We start from the raw sequence: 6,967 nt of genomic DNA on the forward strand, positions 1-6,967 counted from the left end.
AGCTACGTTGAGGGGTATAGATGAAAGGAGGTGGGGACAAGAAACACAGACTGTTCTCTGTAAATGATCCGTGTTTATGAGGCCAAAGTGTGTCTATGAGATCTAGTCATCTGATGTATTCAGTCTAATGACTCTGAGACGGACAGAATGACTGAGTGTGGGGTGGGGAAGCTAGGAGAAGGAAGTGTTTGTTGGCTGGAGTTCATACCACCCTGCGACACACACACACACACACACACACACACACACACACACACACACACACACACACACACACACACACACACACAGTGCCACCAGTCAGTGCAAAGCAGATGTGTGGACATGTGTTTCCCCAGTAAACAAGCCCACTGGGAGAGAGACAACACTACAGGACAAAAACTCCATCACACCTGGGTCCTTCCCACACACACACACACACACGCGCATGAACGTAGCACGTACGCACGCACGCACACACACATACACACACTCCACTAGAGGCAGCTCACCCACACAGTAGAGACACAGATAGAGCAATGAGACAAATATTTCACCAGATGTATAAATGTGAAGCATCCGCTTGCCGTTTTCACTCACTACCAAATATGGTAGGAGAAGTATGGCAGTGGGAGAAGCTGGAACGAGATGGATTTTTCATTTTCTCATCGATGAAACATTTGATCTCGATACAATTTTCTTTTCCCAAAAGCAGAATCTGTTACGAACAGAGTAGACTAAGTTTTGTAGACTTTACCTGTTGCCAAAGTTTTAAAACATTGTGTTGTTTAGGAGTGCAAAGGTGAATTGAGTTATTGCACACGCTCACTTCACAGAGTAGGCGTTCCCTAAAGGAAATATGCAACGAATGCTAGAAGGCGCCAATAGGATCTCGCTAGCTCACGCTTGGCTCTGCCCACCTCCTTGCTTGTTCTGCCCACGATGACTAATGTGTTCCCATTTGAAACGACGGGCTGTGGTCTATCTTGGTTGAGTTATACAAATGTTTCGTAGAGAGAGGCATCTTATTACAGTTTTTTTCAATTGCTAACACACTAAAATGACATGCACAGCACAATTATTTAAACTGACACACAGAGAGCAAAACCTCTTCTCAAGTCTCCAAAAGTCTAAACACATTCTCTGCTTTACACACATTTTGTAATTCAAAATGGCACTTTTTAAATGCACTGCACACGGTTCTCTGCATAAGACACAACAATCTGACATAAAGTCATATGTTTGCCATTTCAAAACACTGCCATTCAAAATGACACTACATGAGCTAATTGGCCAATACATGTGCCACCTGGCCAAACACCTCAATGGTTAGTTGTTACCACTTCAATCAGGAAGTAAGCACTATGAAAAGACCACAGGTGAGCACCTTTTGTTTTACAACAACAATGGAAGCCGTTGCAGAGAGAGGAAGAGGAAGAGGGAGGGTGAGGAAGAGTGAGAGGTAGGGGTAGAGCTGGTAGAGGAGTTCATGGCCAAAGAAGACAACAACTTTCAAATGAAATCAGAGCAACCTTAGTTGATCATGTTATCAACCATGGGCTGACAATGCGAGAGGCTGGACAGAGAGTGCAGCCCAACTTGAGCCGTTTTACAGTCGCCTGTGTCATCCGGACATGTAGACTGGAGTACAGGTATGTAACCAAAATGTATTTCACACTATGTAGTACACCCCATGTCATAGTGTATCAGTTGGGTGACACCTGTTTACTTCATGAATGGCCGATGTCATACACTAACTGCACAAATTTCCTGTAGAATTTACTCTAATGTGGGGGAAATATCTTTAGGCTGCATTGTCCAAGCCCTATATTTTAGTTTTTTTGTTTTTCTAAAGGTCTGAGAGACGCAACCATGGTCGAGGAAGGGGCCAAATGTTCACCGGGTTACAGGAAGCTGCCATTGTACACTTGGTTTTGGAAAGTAATGAAATCAGATTACGAGAAATTCAAAGCCACATCATTCAATACAACACCATATTCAACAACATTCAATGAGTCAGTCTGTCCACATTGGCTCGCATTCTCAAGCGAAACCAAATCAGAATGAAACAACTTTATAAGGTGCCGTTTGAGAGAAACTCTCAAAGAAACAAAGAGGTCAGACGAGCATATGTGGATGTTAGTACAATATTGACTGCAGTACACTACACGTAACATTGTTTCCCAGTGTACTGAATAACACCATATTGACTGCTTTTGTTCTTTGTTTTCAGGGAGTACTGGAAATGGATGCTCATGCAATCCCACATGAGTTCATCTTTATAGATGAGGCTGGGTTCAACCTAGCAAAGACCAGAAGAAGGGGGAGAAACGTCATTGGACACAAAGCCATTATAGATGTTCCTGGCCAACGTGGTGGGAACATCACAATGTGCGCTGCCATCTCCAATACGCATGGTGTCCTCCACCGTCATGCCAACCTTGGACCATACAACACAGCCCACATTTCTGGACAGACTCCACAACATTCTCATACCACCAGAGCGTATGAATGATGCAGACCATCAAAGAACCCGGTACGTTGTAGTATGGGACAACGTGAGCTTTCATCGTGCAGCCCCAGTCCAAAACTGGTTTGCTGACCACCCACCATTTCTCGTGCAATACCTCCCACCATACTCACCATTTCTGAACCCCATAGAAGAGTTATTTTCGGCATGGCGGTGGAAGGTATACGACCGACAGCCCTTTGTGCGCATGCCTCTTGTGCAGGCTATGGAAGAGGCATGTGATGAGATTGATGTGGGTGCGATTCAGGGATGGATAAGGCACTCAAGGCGCTTCTTCCCTCGATGTCTGGCAAGGGAAGATATTGCCTGTGATGTGGACGAGGCGTTGTGGCCAGACCCAGCTGTGCTGCAAGATGCTGCCTAATTATTTTTCTTTCCTCTTTTTTCTGTATATTTTTTCTGCACATTTTTTCTGCAATTTTCTTTTTCAGTTTACTGTTTTTTTTGTGAGCATATTTTTGTTCAGTCCAATGTAAATATATCTGCTGTGCATATGTTGCACTGACTTGTTTGGTGAAAAATAAAATGTTTCAACAGCATGTGTGTGTATCTGCAAATATTTCTGTGCATCTGAAGAATTTTCTACAATTTGAACTATTTTAGTATTATGGCAAAGCATACTAAAGATGAGAGTGCTTGTCATTATGCCCAACAGTGTGTAGTTGGTTAGACAAAAATCTGGTAATATGAATGAAGTGTGTGCCATTTGGTGCAAACGTTTGATTGTGATAATGCTATATGTAGTTTTGGTTGCAGTGCTTCATTTTGCAGGATATATGAGGTATTTTGCAGTTTGGGTGTGTGGTTTTGTGAATTGTGTTAAGTATTTTGATAAAACCAGCCTAGTTTGAAAAATTGTGTTTTAGAAATTGGGAAAAACTATAAGAGGATACAACTTTCACCATGGCTATTCGAAGAGTTTGCCATTTGCCTTTCTCTGTTATTTTTCACTTTTTCTCGTTACTTTTCCATCCTGATTAACCAGATGACAGGGTTGATAAGAATTTTCATCCAGTTTAAAACGAATAATATTATTATTATTACCTAGTATCATATAGTATCTGAAATCAGGACGGTGTTGTGTCAATCCCAATTAATCTCCTCATACAACTAGCAGCTACTGTATTGTCTGTCACTACTGAGAGAAGGACAACTACTGAAACCTTCCTTTGTCTATTTATCTCTTGTTCCCTCTCCCTATCTCTCTGCCTCTCCCTTGTTCCATCTCCCTATCTCTCTGCCTCTCCCTTGTTCCCTCTCTCTATCTCTCTGCCTCTCCCTTGTTCCCTCTCCCTATCTCTCTGCCTCTCCCTTGTTCCCTCTCCCTATCTCTCTGCCTCTCCCTTGTTCCCTCTCTCTATCTCTCTGCCTCTCCCTTGTTCCCTCTCTCTATCTCTCTGCCTCTCCCTTGTTCCCTCTCTCTATCTCTCTGCCTCTCCCTTGTTCCCTCTCCCTATCTCTCTGCCTCTCCCTTGTTCCCTCTCCCTATCTCTCTGCCTCTCCCTTGTTCCCTCTCTCTATCTCTCTGCCTCTCCCTTGTTCCCTCTCTCTATCTCTCTGCCTCTCCCTTGTTCCCTCTCCCTATCTCTCTGCCTCTCCCTTGTTCCCTCTCTCTATCTCTCTGCCTCTCCCTTGTTCCCTCTCTCTATCTCTCTGCCTCTCCCTTGTTCCCTCTCCCTATCTCTCTGCCTCTCCCTTGTTCCCTCTCCCTATCTCTCTGCCTCTCCCTTGTTCCCTCTCTCTATCTCTCTGCCTCTCCCTTGTTCCCTCTCTCTATCTCTCTGCCTCTCCCTTGTTCCCTCTCCCTATCTCTCTGCCTCTCCCTTGTTCCCTCTCTCTCTCTCTGCCTCTCCCTTGTTCCCTCTCTCTATCTCTCTGCCTCTCCCTTGTTCCCTCTCTCTCTCTCTCTGCCTCTCCCTTGTTCCCTCTCTCTATCTCTCTGCCTCTCCCTTGTTCCCTCTCTCTCTATCTCTCTGCCTCTGCCTCTCCCTTGTTCCCTCTCTCTCTATCTCTGCCTCTCCCTTGTTCCCTCTCTCTCTATCTCTGCCTCTCCCTTGTTCCCTCTCTCTCTCTCTCTCTCTGCCTCTCCCTTGTTCCCTATCTCTCTGCCTCTCCCTTGTTCCCTATCTCTCTATCTCTCCCTTGTTCTCTCTCTCTCTGCCTCTCTCTCTCTCTCTCTCTCTCTGCCTCTCCCTTGTTCTCTCTCTCTCTCTCTCTCTCTCTGGCTTTAATGTTCAGAGCAATTGATCAAGCCTCTGGAGGAACAGTGGCCTGCTACAGTCTTTGATTAAGATGGAACAATAAGAAAGAGAGAAGAGGGAGAGGAAGAAAGGGAGGAAGAGAGGGATGAAGATGGGAAGAAAGAGAGCTAACTGTGCCTGACTTGAAACAGGCAACAGATGTTGATGATCCTTTTGGAAGCAGAGCAAACGAGACAGTGCGTGCTCAGTAGACAGAGACACTGTTTGATTTATCTTGAGGAACACACACCTGATTACACCTGGAACACAGAGAAAGAGAAAGAGATGACGAGAGAGAAAGAGATGACGAGAGAGAAAGAGAGAGGGAGAGAAAGAGAAAGAGAGGGAGGGAGAGGGAGAGAGAGAGAAGGCGAAGCGATTGTTCTTCAATAATGTATCAGACACGGTCACACACTCACAATTCTACGCTGTCTCACCCAAACAACTGTACACAGTCTCACACATTGACAACACTAATTGCAGGTGTTGAAACAAGTCCTGAAACATGCAGGATGACCAAGACCTGAGATTCAACAAGGGGAAGCTAACGTTGAGAAAAGCACACCCTCACCATGCAGGAAGGAATAAACAAGTCCTGAACCACAGGAGAGACACTTACTGAGACTGTGAAGAGAGCTGTGAAGCACAAACAAACAAACACACACACACACACACACTTTGAGATTTTCTGCAAAGGGAGGCCATGTAACAGTCAGTTGGTTCCTCGCAGTATAAGCGCGTGTGTGTGGGTGTGTGTGTATGTTGTATAAGTCTCTCTCCCCCCTGATTAAATATTCATGAGCCCTCCAGCTTGAGTCACGCTGATTCGTCAGAATCTCCCTCACACACACACACACACACACACACACACACACACACACACACACACACACACACACACATACACAAAGTCAGTGAGTGCAGTGCAGCATTGGAAGGAGATTGGGGGTTTGGAGATAGATGGAGAACAGGGGAGGAGAAAGAGGCCCGAGGATGACAGAGAGTGGAGGAGAAAGTGGAGGGGGGCAGAGAGATTGGAGAGAGGGGTGTGAGTAATGGAGAGGGGAAAGGAGCAGAGAGACAGGCAGGGATGGAGTGATGACTAGAGGGAGCGTTATAAAGAGGGGTTGTATATCTCCTGTGGGATTCATTCATTCCAGTCTAATCAGACAGTAATTTACCACATCAGAGGAAACACCATATCCTGTATGTATGTGTGTGTGTGTGTGTGTGTGTGTGTGTGTGTGTGTGTGTGTGTGTGTGTGTGTTTGTCCCTTCCTTGCAGAAGCACAGATTTCCTGCAGATTTTTAACTATCCCCCATATGTAGTGCAATACCATTTTACCCCCCCAAACTCTCTTCCCCAACTCCTTTTCACCTCCTCCTCGCACTTTCTTTCATTCTCTCTCTCTCTCTCCTCCGGGGTCTCTAACGTGCAAGCGCTCTGACAAAGAACCCAAAATGCATTGTTCTGGTGATCTGGCAACAAGTTCTCACAGTTTACTGCAAAATTAGACGTTTATCCACATTCTCCAAACAACAAAGTGTTTTTGTTACTCCTGCTGCTCTGTATCGTCAGGCACTCATTCTGATTGGTTAAGGTAAGGATTATGTTTGGGATTGGGTTAAAACCAAAAATCAAAAACCAGTGTCCCCATCTGGGATCGAACATGCAACCTTCTGATCCAGAGGTTGGGTATCTACAACGCAAAAGCCAAGCCTACTTGTTGCCCCTAGTGGCTGGTTTTGAAAGCATTTCCCAACGTCCTCAGCACATAGATAGACGTCCAATTTTGACGTCAATCTTGAACGACCTGGCTGGATCTGGACAGAGCCACAGACCCTCTGGTAATCTGACACACACACACACACATAACAAAAGAGAAAGTGGGATGAGGAGAAAGGGGTGAGGAGAAAGGGGTGAGGAGAAAGGGGTGAGGAGAGAGGGGTAGTGGGTGAGTACAATAAGAGATTGCAGAGTTCTCCTCTCATAGACTACACAGGATCAGTGTAGTCACCTGGGAATGAGCTTTTAACACTGAGATAATACATAGCTACACACACGTGCACGCTCACACAAACTCACACACACACATAGATTTGTAGTGTAACAGCCGAGGGCTAGAGAGTGAGGTAGGGGTGATTCTGTATCTGAGAGAGAGAGAGAGAGAGAGAGAGACAAAGTCCTGGGGACCTACAAAAACATTAACGTTTGACT

The 6,967-nt window shown here is 45.4% G+C and overlaps 1 long non-coding RNA gene across 1 annotated transcript; it reads left to right on the forward strand.

Moving 5' to 3' along the window:
* Positions 1–1,999: 1,999 nt before the first annotated feature.
* LOC115192419 (uncharacterized) lies at positions 2,000–2,294 on the forward strand. The gene is made up of 2 exons (XR_003877923.1): positions 2,000–2,117; positions 2,213–2,294. It is a non-coding gene; the product is annotated as an uncharacterized LOC115192419 (long non-coding RNA).
* The last annotated feature ends 4,673 nt before the right edge of the window (positions 2,295–6,967 follow it).

The sequence above is a fragment of the Salmo trutta genome, chromosome 4 (genome assembly GCF_901001165.1).
Source record: "Salmo trutta chromosome 4, fSalTru1.1, whole genome shotgun sequence".
NCBI lineage: Eukaryota > Metazoa > Chordata > Actinopteri > Salmoniformes > Salmonidae > Salmo > Salmo trutta.